General features: G+C 42.5%; 1 protein-coding gene across 5 annotated transcripts in view; it reads left to right on the top strand.

Annotated features, from left to right (window-relative positions):
• MAMLD1 (mastermind like domain containing 1) overlaps positions 1-16,360 on the top strand; it is a 176,434-nt gene that overhangs the window by 110,272 nt on the left and 49,802 nt on the right. Inside the window, exon 1 of one of the 5 annotated variants that reach the window (XM_068204983.1) lies at positions 11,351-11,372. The exons of the other annotated variants lie outside the window; for them this stretch is intronic. The gene's annotated coding sequence lies outside the window, so the exon portion shown is untranslated. Of the gene's footprint in view, positions 1-11,350; positions 11,373-16,360 lie in introns of those variants that run through there. 5 annotated transcript variants of the gene reach the window in all.

The raw sequence follows: 16,360 nt of genomic DNA, 5'->3' as shown, positions 1-16,360 counted from the left end.
TTGCAGGAAAGGGATGTGTGGTGTCGTAAAATGGGTGGGTGCGAGTGACTGCACAGCGTGACCCCCTGAAGAACAGGAAGCACGGCTGCCACCGGATGGGGATTGTGCTGCAGAAAGCTTGTAATGAGAAACAGAGGGAATAAACGCTGAGCATGATGCACTCTTACTGAATGAAGGGGGAAATGGAGTTGGGGTGAGAAAAATGAAACTCCTGTTCTATTAGGATGACCTCCCATTGCTGCTGCAAACCAAGTCAGGCACTTCAAGTAAAGTGGATGCTGGAGACATCTCTGAGCAGAGTGAATGTATTGAACTCTGAACAAAATAAAACAACATTCTCCATTTGTGTTTGTTTACGCCCATGGCGATTCAAATTGTTCCTGTCAAAAGTACCTATTTTCTGAGACAGCACACACTTGTTCTCTCCTTTTAATGTGAGCCACACAGTTTGGGTTTGGGGAGAATCTCTCTGGCTGTGCGTGAGCCTGAGAAATGGACTCTCATAATTAAAATGTTTGGTGTAGGTACAGCACTACCAGAGATGGTGGGGACACTTTGAACTTTTAATGGTGTGAGCAGTAGTCAGAAGAACAAGGGGAGTTAGCACTCTGCTTTTCCACTTGCCTCTGACTTAATATTAAAACTGGAGAGTTTGTGGTGCTGTGTTTTCCGCTCTTAAGCTCAGGCACTTAAACAAAATACTTTTATACTTTTCCTCAGGAATGAGGAGTTGCATTAGCAAGTATTTGGGTATATATACATGTGGTAAAAATACACGTTACATTAAATCATCTAAAACAGTGGTACATAGAGCATTTTATATTTTACATGGATCACTTTGGTCTTTTTAATTATGTTCTCCTCCTTGGTTCTGCTGATGTTTCTTCATCTCACAGCAAACCCATCTGGGAAAACCAGCAGAAGCCACAGATTTCTCAGCCTCTCCTCCCTGCCAGTCCCTGCTCCCAAAGGCAGAGGTGTTGTGGTATGAGGAGACAGACCCAAGCCCTCCTGCCTCATCCAGTGCCATAAAAGGACCAGGGTGCTGGTTCCCCAGAACAGCTCAGTGGGGAGCAGGCATCCTCTGTGCCCCATCACACGATTTTGCTGCACTCCCTAGCTACCACAGTGGCTTTTTTTGCCCCTTTGGGGTGCTTGGTATTTTCAGATCCAGTGTCGGCACTGCAAGCACCATCATCAGTACGTTTTAGACGCTGGTTAGGAGAAAGCAGCCTTCTCCTTTGATCTGTGTGCGCAGTGAGCTCCCTGTTGCATTCCCAGCCCGAGCGGGCACAGCCCCTGCCCAGCCCTGCCCGGGGAGCAGAGCCGCTGCCTCGGCACCACCTGGCCGAGCGTGCAGCTTTGTCCTTGGGTTTATCCAGCACCTCTTGTAGAGAAACCACAGACTGGGTAAGCCGTGTGAGGGGTCATTATAACACAGAGAAGATAAATGTACCGGTTCTGCTGGAGGCTGTCCTCAGGCTGTTTGTTATGTGTCTCTAACACTGTCACTACATCACACACTTCCTCGAGCTCCCTATTACCCTACAAGCCTGTCTAATGGGATCCTCTGTTGCTGATTCCAGCTTACCCTGACCTACTTCTTTCTTGTGTCCCAGCAAGCTGTCAGGAGCTATCAGAGCACTGGGAGCTGAAATAAACACTCACTGAGGGGAAAAGCAAGGCTGTCTCTAGTGAATTTAATTAGCTTTGTTTAACTGGCTTGTTTGCTTTGTAAATCACATCATTTTTAGTCAAATTTAAGGGATAAAAAAATCTGTAATTAAAATCAAATGATGCACGACCTTATTAAAAGTCAAGGGTTTTAAAAGTTCTGTACAAAAAGTCATTTAGTTTGTAACATATTTGCAGCACTCTCAATATTTTAGGGAAAAGAAGGATGAAACTGAGATTCTTTTTGGTTTTGGGATCTTTCTTCAGACTGGAAGGAGATTGGGGCTTTTTGAATAATTATCTTTACCTTTTCCTGAATATGGGTTAAAAAAAAATTGCTTTGGGATTTTTGGCAATATTTAAAGCTTGCTGCATAAAATCTTAGAATGCAAATAAAGAGTCTTACTGTTCCTTTCTTCCCTATGGCCTAAGCATCAGTATATTATGCATAGTTTGAATCTTTGCTGTTGTGTGAGGCCATGGTTTAAATCCTGGCTTCCCTTTGCACGTCTGTTGCATTTTTGAGTGTTGGAACAGGAGTCATTGTCATTTTGACTCTGCCAGACAAATGAAGCACTGACTCGGCAAGTCATCACTGGGTTGAATTTGAAAGTGCTTAGCGAGTTTTTGTCAGACAATACATTTTGTCTTTCAGGTACTTTACTGTATTTCAGTGTGGCACATACTTCTTCTAACAACTGATGTTCTTGCTCTTGTCAGTGTAGGGTCTAATCCTCTTGCTGTTGAAAATGATAAAAGGCCTATGAATTCCTAATATGTCTTATCAGAATCTGGCTAAAGTATGAAATGTCTGACCCCAACTTCTGATTCTTCTTCAGCAGAAATATGTTTCTGCCTTGCACCATGCATGCATATTGATAGAGCCTCCTGAGCACATGGCTTATAGAGATACCCTCATCCTTATGCTGAGCTGCAGCATGAACGGAAAAGGATTAAAGGACCACTGAGAAATAAATGGGTATGCATTAACTTGCAGTATGAGAAACAGTAAAATATGGGATAAAACTACTACCTGAGAGTGCGAGAGGAATTAAAAATCTGCTTCACAAAGGTGCAGAACTTCTTTGAGTCTTTTGAAGAGGATGTAAGATTGGCTAACCTGTAGTACTGCACTAAGAATTACTCGTGGTAATAATTTCATTGAGGAGTATAATGAGCAGCCTGATTGCTCAGTGATTTCTGAGTAACTCACTAACTTAAGGGTCACTGCGAGGTTTCAGGGAAGGAAAAGAGAAATGTTATTTTCTCAGTGGGAGTTTTGGGAGGTCCCTTGGCCCCACTGGAATGTGTGATGCTGGAAGCTCTCTGCTGTGCCAGGAGTGGAAGTTGTATGGAAGTCTTACAGAAAGATACACAGAGGGAGACTTCAGTGGCTGGACAAAATTGAATTGAAACAAGAATAGCCAGGTGAGGGGAGTAACTGAGCACCAAGTGGTTGAAGTCAAGTGACCAAGTTTGTGGTCTTTCAGCAGTAGGGAATGAGGCAAGGAAAGCTGAGACATCCCAGTTGAATTTCAGTATCTTCAATGACTCCAGTGAACACAGAGCAGAAAATTTGAGGTATTATAACTTCAGAAACTTTGCTGGCATTCTGCGGTTTTACTGGCTCCTGTATATATCCCTTGTGGATTGAGGTCTTAAGTATTTTTGGCATCTGTAGCTGAGCTGTGTAGAGTGGGAGGAACACAAGTACTGCTCCTGGGTCATTGCTCCAGAGAAAGTGGCTGAGGTGCATATTGTGGAGCTTTTATCACAGGCATGGAAGCAGACATGTTTTATAATCTGCTCCAGTGTGAGTAGCGAGACAAATTCATAGTCGTGATACCCTGGCGAGAGGTGAGTGGCGGAGCAGGGACGTAGGAGGGGGCTAAAGCTAAATGCTCATTTGGACCCATTAGCTGCTGAGCACTGCTCACTGCAGCTGAGAACCGCGGGTGAGGACAAGGAGACCTCAGCGCTGTGGGAAAGTGGGAATTTAGTGTGTTTAGCAACAAACATGTGATTAATAGCTGTGTTCCTGTCATCTCTGTGATAGCACTGTCGTCCCTCCATTCCTCTCCCTCTGCTCAGGGTGAGCGGGGATGTGTGCTCTTGGTAGGAATCAGGAGCTGAGAAAGGGACCTGTCCCAGCACCTCCTTCTGCACTTAGAAAACTGCCCGGCGTGTTCTGGGCATCCCCTGTAATCTGAATAATAAACATTTGATTCCAAGCTCCTCATATTTGGCTGTGGTTCCGTTCAATGATGCTTTGCTTAGAGGACACAAAAAGGGACAAACGTTCATAAGGCTTGAGTCGTTTAACTTAAATCAACCTCCTCCTACCCACTATTGACAGATCAAGAGAACCAATGAGGCATGTTTAATTACCCAGATTACAATTAGTCTGCAGACTGATTTTTTTTCCTTTTTTTTTTTTTTTCTCCTGACACCACAAGAAAAAACTTGGTCCTGCAAGAGGTCTTACTGAATATAAGACAAGCAGGGCTGCAGTGTTTTGGTTGGTTTTTTTTTTTTTGGTTTTTTTTTTTTTTTAATTTTCCTTTTTAAATGTAAGTGGAATATCTTCTAGGTCAAATGATTTAATCTGATGCTCTAATGTGACATGGTTTAGCAATCCTTCTGCTCCCCTTCTGCTTGTAATAAGTGACAAAATATGGCTTCTTGCTTGATAAATGGTTTAACAGTATTCACAAGGCAGGTAATAGAAATCCATATTAATAGGTGGAAATTGGCTCTTGATGCCAGGCAGGAGAGTCTAATGAAAGTATTATTGTTTTAGCTTCCAGCTCCTTTAGAAGCTGAACGGTAAATGCCTGTATTATGTTCTTATTACCTATTTATCACACCATATAGCTGAGTGGATATTTATTAAATTACATTCATGTTTAATGCCTGTTTGTATACTTTTCACTCAGTGTGTTCTCAAAGGAAATTCTCTGGAAATGTTTCAGAAATGCACAACTATTTTCCCATTCTCTTTTTAAAAAGCAAACCCATTGTTGCCAACTGTCAATATACAATTGGCTTGGAAATTAAATTGTTTCCTGCTAAGCTGTAAGAACCAGCTAATCCTGCTCTATTTAATTTAGGAAATAAATATTTAAAAATCTGAAAAACACACGGTATTTTTGGGTAGTGTTGATTCTTTTTTAGTCTTTGAAAATACCCAAGATCCCAAGAGTTGGGCTTACCTATTTTCAGCATTAATTTAGCATTAAATTGCTTCATCAGGGATTTTTTATATGACCTTCTGTATGTTTGTGATTCTTTTGAGAATATTTAAAATAGTACTGAATACCATCAAAGATAAGAAATTAGAAGCCTGTTTATTAATACACCTACTTATCGTGCTTCTCCAGTTTTACATTCTTATTTTCTTCTTAAGCAGCACTTTCAATTAATTCCATCTAGATTAAAAGGAAAAAAAAAAAAAAAAGAAAAGGAAGAAAACTAAAAGAACAAAAAGCTAAAGCCAAAAACCCAGCACAGCTCAAGTATTCCCACATAGCTTTGACCTGGAGAGTGCTGGGATCTCAAGGGCTTTTCTGTACATCCTGAGAGGCAAAAAAAAAGGAAAGTGGGCTTGCATTTTCTTCCACCATATTATTTCCAGTTCGTCCCTCTTGTCATAGCAGTGTGGCTGTGCAGCACTGTGGGGTGATGCAGTCACAGAGAGTCAGGTGAGGACCAGGGCTGATAGCCAAGGGCTCCTGGTTTTCTGTATACCTTGTCCAGCAGTCACACCACTTCCTTCCTGACCCAGCATCCTGCACTCACAGACCATGCAAGAGAGATGCCAGATGGAAATGTGTGCCAGTTTATTTAAGCAATCCCAAACAGGACGTTTGACTCCCACTCTTACACTGAGAAGTAGCTGTAATGTGTAGACATCTGCAGAGTGTAATTCTTGTCCTTCACCAAGTTATTTGCAGATGCCTCAGAAAGGCCTGGGGCTTAGTGCAGGTGGCTCCTGTGCTCACACAGAGCCTCAGCAGCTCTCACAGGCATCCTGACCAGGCATGAAACAGCCCAGGTGAAATGCAGGGGCTCCTACCCATGAAATCCTGCTAGAGGGATCAGCCTGCAAGATCTGGACGTAGAAATTACAAGAAGGCCAAGTGGTTATTTTTTTTATTTAAAGGCTTTGATAGCTCTTGTCTGCTTGAAGTTTAATTTCAGTGGAACATTGTATTGATCCATCAATGCAATCTGTTGAATACTGCTATTTGAGCCACTCTGGCTTGTTTATATTAAGGATAAATAAATAACCCAGAGCTGCTGCACACATTGCAGCTCTCTTCAGTGCAGGCAATAATGCAAACACTTCTGCAACAAGCAGGTTAATCACTTTATCACTTCTATTAAAATTTTGGTGACATTGCCCTTTAAAGACCTAATCTTTGTCATTAGTGGGTTGTAACAATGCCCAGTGAACATACTTTCAAGTTAGAGAGACTGAAAAAATCTATATAAAAGAATACCATGTTATGCTTCACTTAGTACTGATTTACATTATTAATGTAAGAGAACAATTCAGAAAACAGTTGTAATCATGCTGCAATTTTTTTTTAATGGTGTGGAGACAATCAATATATCAGTCTTCAGGAGTATGTGGAGCATATGAGCAAGTAGCAATTCAAGCAAATTTTAGCAGGTTTATTGGGTTTTGAAACTTCAGGCATCTTGGATCAGCTAATATTATTAATGTTTTAAGAGCCATTGCAAGCTCTTCCTTAGATATTGTATATATAAAAATATATATAGACTAAGAAGTTTATATATATGAGTGTATGTATATGTAGAGATGTAGAAAAACTCCATCTCCGTTAAACATTGTAGTTGTCATGGGAATAAGCTCTTCAAACTGTTACTCTTTCAGTTTTAATAATCTAAGTCCCTTTTCAGTACTTGCAGGTCTGCTTTACCTTTTATTCACTCAGTTTGATGCAGACTCTATGGGCTAATTAATTTCATTTCTGCTTATGGCTGATATCTGATAGTTTTCATTCTTTTGGCTTCTCCGATCTTGGTCAGTGCTCTGGTGTGTTTGCTGTAAGCTCTGCAGGGAATGGTTGTTCTCTCTTCTTTACCCCAGTAACACATATTGCACCACTTGACTGGTTTCCCGTTTTGTAACACCTTTAAAATATGGCTCTGTTTGAGCCAGGATTTCATAAATCATATTGATAGAAAAGTTGCAGTCGATCCTTTTTCATGTAATGTGACAGTACAACAGAATTTATAGCATTGGAGCTCATCTGAGAGACACCCACAGTAACACTAGTATTTTCTGACCTGCCTTAATTTCTCTTCCTATTCCAGGCATCTGTAACTGACTCTCTTCATTTTTCGTTTAATGATGTTCTTTAACATGAAATTTTGTCAGTTGTTGTTCAGGCAAATCTTTAATAAGATTTTTTTTTCTTGATTTTTTTAATCTTACTCTCCAACAGTTTGAGCATATTTGAGTTATTTTGAGTTTGGATTCTGTCCTTGGAAGTCAACACAAAGTGCTTAGCATGAGGCAGAGATCTTGTAGATCCTACAGTAAAATGAAAGCAGCTTGTGGCACTGCAAACAACAGCAAAAGCACTTACAGGTTTAATATGTTTGGATAGGAAATGCCCAAGAAAATGTATTTCTGAGCCTCGTGTGGTTTGTTAAGTCACACTGACGCACAGCCGAGAGCCTGAGGAAAAGTTCAGGAACGGCAGAGAGCCAAGGAGGAACTGGTTGGTGAAGAATTTCTGTGGAGATAGTTTGTGGGCTGTTTATTGATTGCTCAGGTCATTGGTGAAAGGTCAACAGCTCTGCTGTGTCGGCAGATAAAGACAGAGGAATGGCATGTTGAGGTCACATTGGAAAGGAATTCAGTCCCACTAAAGAAAGAACATTTTAAACCTTTATTTACTCAAAAAGGGTTGTGAGGTATTGAGCTTGCACATTTATGACCCTTCAGTGTAAGATTAAGAAACCTTATTCTCGGCTTTCCCTGGGAGTTTTCCCCTTCACTTTACAATCTGCTTTTAGAGTTGAACCAATTTTAGCTCATTGCTTAATTCCTTGCTCCTGGTGTTGTCTGTGGCAAAGATTAGAAGCATATTTCCGTGTGCAAAGAAACACTGGTAATTTTTTCTGAACAACCAAATTTTGAAGCAGTTATGCCCTATGGTTAATTTAAATTTTTTCCCCCTTTTTTCCTCAAAGTGCCTGTAGAGTGCTGAGCCCTGTTTATTTCTACTGTGTTTTGCTTTAGCCTATACGAAGGTAACTATTGCATGCAGGGCTGAGATTTAAAACATCGGAAAGGTGAACTGTTCAGGGCAGAATTTAAATCAGGAGGACTAGGGTGTTGTCTGAGCAAGGTAGTCACACTGCTCATCAGCTGGTGTGTGCTGGGATTCAGGCAGGCAGGGTGAAAACAATCCTTTTCATTTTATTTACCTCCATTAGGACCCAACTTAAATGAAAACTAATAGGCCATTATTGTACTTCAGAAAAAGGGTTCTTATACAAACACCTAAATTCATGGTTTTAACTAACCCAGTGAAGATTTGTTTAGCAGTAAGCTTTAAGTAGATGGGGAGCTGTTTTCCAGATTTGGAGACCAAAACACCTGTCAATAAGCATGCTAATGCAAAGTCCTGGTCCAGACCTACCCCGTCACCAAATTCCCTTTAATCCCTGGAAGTGGTACAGCGAAGTACAGCCACACACAAAGTGGGTGGCAAAGAGCATGTTTGTTTCCTTAGTCAGGATGGGCATAAAGGCAATAAGTGAACAGGAGTTGCCTGTACAGAAGATGTGAGCAAAGGTTTTTATGTTGGAAATGAGGTTGCTGTGACTGATGATTTTAATATTGTCACTCAGTTTGGGCTTCTAAACTGCAAAATTACAATTTTTAAAAAAATCCCTGTCTCTTTCTTCAGTGACTCAAAGCTCCTGAGTTTATGATTAGGGTAGATTTTTTAATTTTTTAGTATTAAAACTAATGAATCCTGCCTTTTAGATCTTCAGGACTCAGGTAGTTTGCTTCCCCCCTGCCAGCCTTGATGCAAAGCACTATGTAAAAGTAAATACTTCTGCTTTTGATGAAGGCGCTCAGAATTGCTCAGGAGAAGATGCTAAGGAATGCTTCCAAGCACTGAGCCTGTCCTTGTATCCTTGTGCACATCCTGCATCATCCCTGCTAACCAGGGCTTCTCCTGCTCAGCTTTATAGGTTGATATGTTCAGTGCAGCCATTTCTGTACCTCCTAAAGAACACAGTAAAAAATAAACATCTCACCTGTGTTTTGCAATCGCCTCATCTCTGCTGTTCCCAGCAGCTCGGATGTGGGTGGAAGGTGACTGTGATCCTCCAAACTGCCCAGGGAGCAGGGGCCACCACCTGATGTGCCCTGCTCCAGCACTGTCCTAAGAGGACAGAGCAACAGAGGAGCTGCTTCCAGCTGTTGGTGTAAAACAGCTGTAATGGGGGCTGCATTTTGGGTGAAAATTTGATAAAATGTAGAAGAAAGCTTTCCAGAGGCTAAGCCAAATGTGATGCCAAGCAGAGGATTTTTAGCCTTATTGATGTGTGGCAATACTACAATTCCTCACAGTTTTTCTGAATACTAAAGAAGAGTTATGTTAGACCAGTAATGACTGCAATAAAAAAAAACCCAACAAACTAAAAATTAATAAACTGAATTTAAAAAAAAAATTAAGAAAAAAAGGAGCCTTGAGGATGAAATGAATACACTGCTACTTGCCTGTAGTTGCTGAATCACATCCTGCTCCATCCAGAAGTAACTACATGTTGGCTTCTAAATGGCTGTTGAGTCACCTCTGCAATATGAACTGGTGATTTACATTCATACACCAGAAAAGTGTCTGTGTTTAATAGTGGGAAAAAACCCCCAAACACCCAAACTAGTTTTTGCAAGAGACTGTCCCAGAGGAAAAACCTCTGGATGGGGTTAAGATTTCTATTGAGAACAGACAGGCAAAATCTTGCAAGGGACCTGCCCCGTGTAGCTGCTGGGAGAAGGTACAGAGGTGCAAATACCCAGCTGCACAGTGTTGGCCAAGAACACATCCAGGAGGCTGCTGCTGGAGGTGCTGGAGCTACAGCTCCCTCCTTTTTCGAAATGCATGGTCCCAAAACCTGAAGCAGAGCCTGGGGAGTAGACTCCTACAACTACTGGCAGAGCAACGTGCCAGCACTGTGCCCAGAACACCGTGACCGTGTTTTCTGTGTGTGTGCCCTCCCTTCGCAGAGAATCAGCCCTTTGTCTGAACAACTCCTTTCTCCTTTTCTTTCTGAACTTTTCAGTTGGTGACTGGGAAGCGGGGAGGGGGAAGGGGGGGGCAGCCTGCAAAGATGAAGCAGCTCATGAAAAGAAAGCTGCTGAATAGGCAGATTGTTTTATCTGGATGAGTTTTGTGTTCCTGACTGTGTTGCAAGGGAAGGTACAGTACAAACAGTATTCTGGCTCACACGCTCCTGCTTCAGCCAGCAGATCGCTCCTTCTGCTGCTGCTCAAAAGCCCTGAGCGTGTGTTATCTTTTTCCCCCTCCCCCTGAAGGTATCTGTTTGCTGCTGATGGCATTTCTGTTTAGTAAGGGCCATGTTGACACTGTAAGAAATGTGAACGTGTCTCAAGGATTCTGCAGCTTTGTGCGCCCCCACAAAGTGGTATTTCCTATGGCCGCTGACTCCAAAAGCGTCCCATGTTCCCAGCCTCGCTTGCTTAACAGTCTGGAAAGAAACCTGGAAAGCTGAGGATAAAACATCTAAGTGCACTTTAGGAGGAAATGTGGAAGCCCAGGCTTGGACTGGGGATCCCAAATTACCCTTCATTGGCTGAATCTTCTCCTGCTTCTGTCTTCTTCCATGAGAAAACTTTAGGAACAGCTGAGGCTCTGGTCAGCCGGTGGTTGCTTTGGTTGCCCATGTGATCCCAGGCTCTAACACGAGATGTGGTGATAGTCTTTGAAATGGAGAGGCGATGGCCTCCCTATTATTAAAGGTCATCAGGCATCTGGTATAAGCTGAAGGGACTTGGTGCAAGCAGAAGAGCAAAAAGGGTGTATAAATTTTAAAGGAAGAAAAGAAGAGGAAAAAAATTATGGTAAAATTTAGTGCTTCAGGTTCAACACGGCAGGGAGGGACAGGAGGTGGGATGTATGTGTCCAAGCAAAATAATCCTGATTAAATAAATCCTGTTGTTTCAGGGCCCTTGAAAAGAAAATTCCTTCTCAAATGCAACCAGTTTGGGTTTTTTGCATCCTGAACTGTGTCAGTGAGACGCTGAAACTCTCATCAGTGGGGGGTAGAGGAATGGTGCTGGTGGCCTCTTCTGTGCTGAAACTGTAATTTAAGAATAAGGAGGGTTTTAGGGTTGCTGGAAGTTTTCTGGTGTTTCATCTGAGAATAAAGTGCTAATGCATTCCCCCACTGAAAGGTAGGAAGCCAGTGAGCTGGACTCTCCTCGAACACAATGGCTCTATCTTGCTCTGTTATGCCACAAAGGAGTGGCTTGCTTAATCTCTGAAATTAATAGAGCAGAGAGGAAATGGCTCTTAAAGAGATGTGTGTCTGCTTCCTTCCTGTGTGGAGCGTGGGGAGCCTGGGTCGCTGAGGCAATGTCATTTCACATAACTAGAGGGCTCTTCTTATAAAGGACAATTACAGTAAGTCTAGCAAGGCTGGAATTTTTGACTTTTCAGGGTTTTTTTCCCTGCTAGGGTGGCGGGGATTTTTGTTCAAAACCTGGTATATTATTTTGGTGGAAGATGATGCTGTGAGAGTTTGTCCCACATTTGCTTTCCAGGAGATTGGTGGTTTTTTTTTTGATGGGGGGAAGCCGGGAGGTGTCTGCCTGTTGTTTAGTGGCATCAGAGAAACCAGCCTGCTGCTCCCTTCCCTGCCACGCTTAGTACAACAGTCTAAATGTGTTTTGAGCTCTTGTCCTAGGAGAATGTCAGTTCAACCAGAATTAACGGAGTGTATTCTAGTAGAACAGCTCCTTTTTCACACTGTGTTGGCCCTTTATAGCAGTGTGTTACTCTTGGTGTGAAGCCAAATTGACTGATAAGCAATGCACTAGATTTTCCTGCACGTGGTCAAGACTGTTCACATCTATATAAACATTTTTAGCTTTAGGAAAAAGGCCTGGTGCTCACAAAACTAAACCCCACCTAGCCACTGTCACTTCAGAGGGAGGGAAAGAGAAAAATTGGCTTCCCAAGAAACCATCAGGATTTTTGAATTGCTTCAGGGAGAAAGATGAGGAGACAAGGAAGAGATGCCGTGGGGAGCAGGGCTCCTGGGTACTGTGCTGCCTCCAGCCCGTTTGATTTGAGTACAGGGGGATGCTGCTCGGCATGTTTCAGGAACTGACTTTAGCTGGGCAGATGATGCTTTGCTCTGCTTTCATTCCTTAACTTTAGTTAATAATTTATATGTGATACTGCACATTAGAAATATACCTCCAACTCTGCATTTGAAACCGCTGTCTAGAGCAGCATAACATCATCCAGCCATGTTGTGTATCTTGTGCATTTATTAAAAAGAAAGGGTGTGTAGATTGTGTGAGTTTTGAGTCACAGTCAGGGGGAATCTGTAATAAAATGGCTATCTATAAAGTGCAGGACAGTTTGTTCCCTCTTAGCAACATGATCTATTTTACATATGAACAATAGTAGGTTGCTTTGCACAAAATGTGTTTTTGTTATTATCAGTGCTGCCACCCCTTGTCTCTCATTTATTATGGGACTCACTGCAGCAAAACTGCCAAGTTCTTGGTGCTTTTTCAGCTTTCATTCAGCCGCATGATTTGTAATGACTGTGGTGAGCTGGGGAAAGGAGGAAGTTTAAATTTGGGCAGTTGTGCTTCTATCTGCAGCTAACAAGGCATCTAATTTCTATGCAAATCTGATACAGCTTTACCACAGCCCTGGCTGTAAGTTCAAGTATTTTGTAGTATTTTTTAATATTTTTCTGCACCTTTGCCCTTGCCAGTGTGTTTCAAGCACCATCTATTTAGGATTTTATTTATCCGAAAGATGAGATGGAGAATTGGCTGGTATCAGTGCTGCTCACCAGTGGTGTGGAAGGCTCAGCAACCTTTGGCTGCCTGACCCCACACTGCCCATGGCTGCTCTAACCAGGTACTGGAGAGGGCCAATATTCAGTGGGGATTGTATTGCTGCAGTGTCCTTTTCCTTTTGATGCCTTTTTAGGAGCCCTGAGCAGCTACATCCATCTGTCCCAACCATCACTTTAGTGCCCTGCACAAAATTCCCCTTCAAGGGGAAGCATGAAAGTATGCGAAAGCTTAGTTTCAGAATCCCTGCAGGTTCCTGGGGGCAGGGCCCAGCTTTTCTCCTGGTTTCAGGCAGGTACCCAGCCCCAACCATTGTGACCTTGTCTGTCTTACAAGGAATTCTTGTGCTCCACGCAATATGCCTGATAACAGGCGGCAGCACAGCACAAGGTGGGATGGCTACAGTTTAAAATAGAAGATGGCATAATGAAGTTCTTAGGCTAAATGCCAGTGTAAAATTAGCATTTAACTTCCCCCTTAGAATTTGCCTGTTAATTAGGTATCACTGTCTATATTGGAGTCATTTTTAGAAGTTGTTACAGTAATATTAACATGACTGAAATGCATTGCATGAAATTATATTATGCATCAAAGTTTTCTCCTGGTGGGGGCTTAGATCATCCAGCCCAGCTGGGAATGATATTATTTTACTCGTTCTATTATAGACATCTAGACACATACACAGCCCTCAGACTTAAAGGAATGTGTCTGCAAGGTAAAATAATAAGTGTATACCAGACAGTCCACAGGATTAGAAGGCTATTTAAATGAGAAGAAAAAGTGGGGTACAGAGATGAGAAGGGAAGGAATTCTATGCCTTGTAACAATACCCTATTTCACCTTCCAGTTATGACTTCTCAAACTGGATCAGGGTAGTGAACTTTTTCTTCTGAACATATCAACTTATAAAGCCAGGTGTTAGCATCCTAGAGCAGGTTGGACAGAGGATTTCTGTTATATCCTTTATTTGGACTTTATTTTTTTTTTTAATAAATCCTAATGTGGTGCCTTTCATGCATTTTGATATCAAGTTTCACCAACTTGCAAAAAGTTTCGCTTCTGGGTGTTCCCCCAAAATAAATGTATAGGTGTGTCACTTAACTGTTGTTGTTGTGCTTCCCTCTGCTCCAGGACCCTTCTGAAATCTTGGAAAAGTCTGGAAAATGTGTGCAGGGCTGCCTTTTCTTGCAATGCCTCCCATTCCCATGTAGTCATTGTCTTTCTTTGGGGCACCCCCATGGTGTGGGGTCCCATCCAGCTGGCCTGCGATAGCTCTACCCATTTGTTTTCCCCAGCTCTGTTTCTTTTCTTCCTTCTAACCAGCGCAAAGCTAGAGGGATGCAGGCTCTGGGGTCCCGTGCCATGCACCACAGGAGTACCAGAAGGCAGGCAATTTGCATTTTAATAACTCCCTCATTATGTATTTGTCTGATCCTGTCAATATTTTGCATTTTTTAAACTTTGCTGACTGCAGACATTGTGGGCTATCAAGTCAATAATTAGATTGCCTTCTTTTAAACACCTCGGTTATAAATCAGAGCAGCCCGATTCTGTAGCCCAGTGCTGTGTCTGGAGAGCAGCTGGCCTATATGTGAAAGGCAGAAGATTTGAGGAGAGCATTGCACACAGATTTGCTGTTGTTAGGAATGCCTTTGGGAGCATACTTAAAACGGTGCGGGGGAGGGGGTCAATCCTTTTTCAGAAATAAAAATTACAGAAATTAAATCTTCATCAAAGGACATAGCATTACCTTGCCTGTCAAGTGATGTGGTTCTTCCCACACCGAGGAGGAGTGTTGTAAACCTCACCTTCATTTTATTCCACCTGCCTAATGAGGTGGGGTGTTTTGTTTCACCTAAAGCCTGAGCTAATGGCAGAAGCATTAAATGCAAATTGCACCTTGAGGACCCCCCCTGAATCACACAGCACAGCTTGTACTGCCATTGATGCTGGGTTTATCTCAATTGTTGTCCAAGGCTTTGGAGTTATAAATATTTGTGTTAAACATGTACTTTTTCTTCCTTGTAGTGCAGTTATTTGTATTGCACATGGGGTTTGAAAGAAGTCAAATATGGAAAGTGCAGAAACAATAAAATCTCTATTCATGTCTAGATGCACAGGTATGCGGAAAGTGAGGGTGAGTGCTGGTGTTGCTGTAAAAGATGTGGAGATCATTTCATCCTCAAAAGAGCAAACTGTGAGCGGCTACACAGAGAAATGCCCACTGAAATCAGCAGCAAAGTTTCCAGTTGTTTCACCAGCTCAGGTCCATTTATAAATCTGAATACAGATTGTTCTGAGTATAGAATATCCTAAAGACAGATTTCAGAGGGGAAAAGCCCAAGTTCTGCTTTTTATTTTAAAAAATATTATGGATGACCAATACCCAAACAGATACCCAAACAGAAGTGTGTTTTATGCATGGGGCAGTGGAGAGCCTGGACCCAGTGAAATCTGCAGCTGGCACTGAAATGTGGCAAAATGGGTGCTGGGAGGACATCACCACGAAGGAACCCCCAGGGACAGGTGAGCACAGACAAGGGCAAGGTTTGCTTCTTCAAATTTGCATCAGGAATGAAGGACAGTTGTGTGCAGATGCATTGGAGAGGGAGGAAAAGCATTATTAGAAGCTGCATTATTTTGCTTACTGTAAATAGTTTTTTGTTCAGCATGGAAAGACAGCAGCTCTTCCTGGAGTTGTTTGCTTTTCTTGTGTGACTGCTTGATGGTTCAGCTTGTTAATGGACCAGGTTTCTATAAAAATTGCTTAATTGTTTGACAGCCGTGTGCTTCAGAAGCCAGGAGCTTACTATGTGCTGGTGAAGGCTGCCACTGTTTTCTTATATGGAGATATACATGTTTTTAAGGGGTAATAGAAATTCCTCCTTGTTTTTGGATTGCCCTTAGAGTTAGGCACAAATCATTGGAAAATAGTGGAAATGTACTTGAGGTTAATTCTCCAGCCTTCCTATTCAATCCATGAGCTTCTGCACATTTTAAGGGGAAAAGAAGTTCGGCCTCTTTCAGAAAACCCAAAACTAATGTGGGTCAGTGAGAGATCCGGACCATGGCAACATGAGAGCCATCTAGGAATCCCGTAACAGCTTCATTTTGGCATCATGAAATGGGCAGTCCTGAAGAGCCCGTGGTTTTCAGAGCTGCTGTGCAAGAGCTGCCCAAGGTGCCATCCTATCTTGGCCCCATCCCGAGAGGCACCCCAACACCTGAACCCTGGGAGTGGGGGCACTTAGTGACAAGCAGAATCTCATCTTGCACAAGTGCTTGGTGAGGAAACCTGGTGACCCAGCTTCTGGCCAGCTCATTGTTTTCCCAGGAATGCCATTTTCTTGGCAGAGTTGAGGAGTGGGGCCTTGTGCTTTGCCGTGGGCGCAGCTTGCTCCCAGGAGCCAGGCGAGCTCCTTCCCGCAGTGCAGTTCCATGTCCCACACTAGAAACGCTGTATTGTAAATAAGCAAAGTTTGTTTTCAGGGAGTTGCTCATATTGACACTTCTGACTTACTGTCTGTCTTGTTACAGAGCAGATTTGTCTCACAGAAACCAGGAAACGCTGTG

The sequence above is a fragment of the Anomalospiza imberbis genome, chromosome 14 (assembly GCF_031753505.1).
Source record: "Anomalospiza imberbis isolate Cuckoo-Finch-1a 21T00152 chromosome 14, ASM3175350v1, whole genome shotgun sequence".
NCBI classification, from domain to species: domain Eukaryota; kingdom Metazoa; phylum Chordata; class Aves; order Passeriformes; family Viduidae; genus Anomalospiza; species Anomalospiza imberbis.
This window is presented reverse-complemented; position numbering and strand designations above follow the sequence as displayed.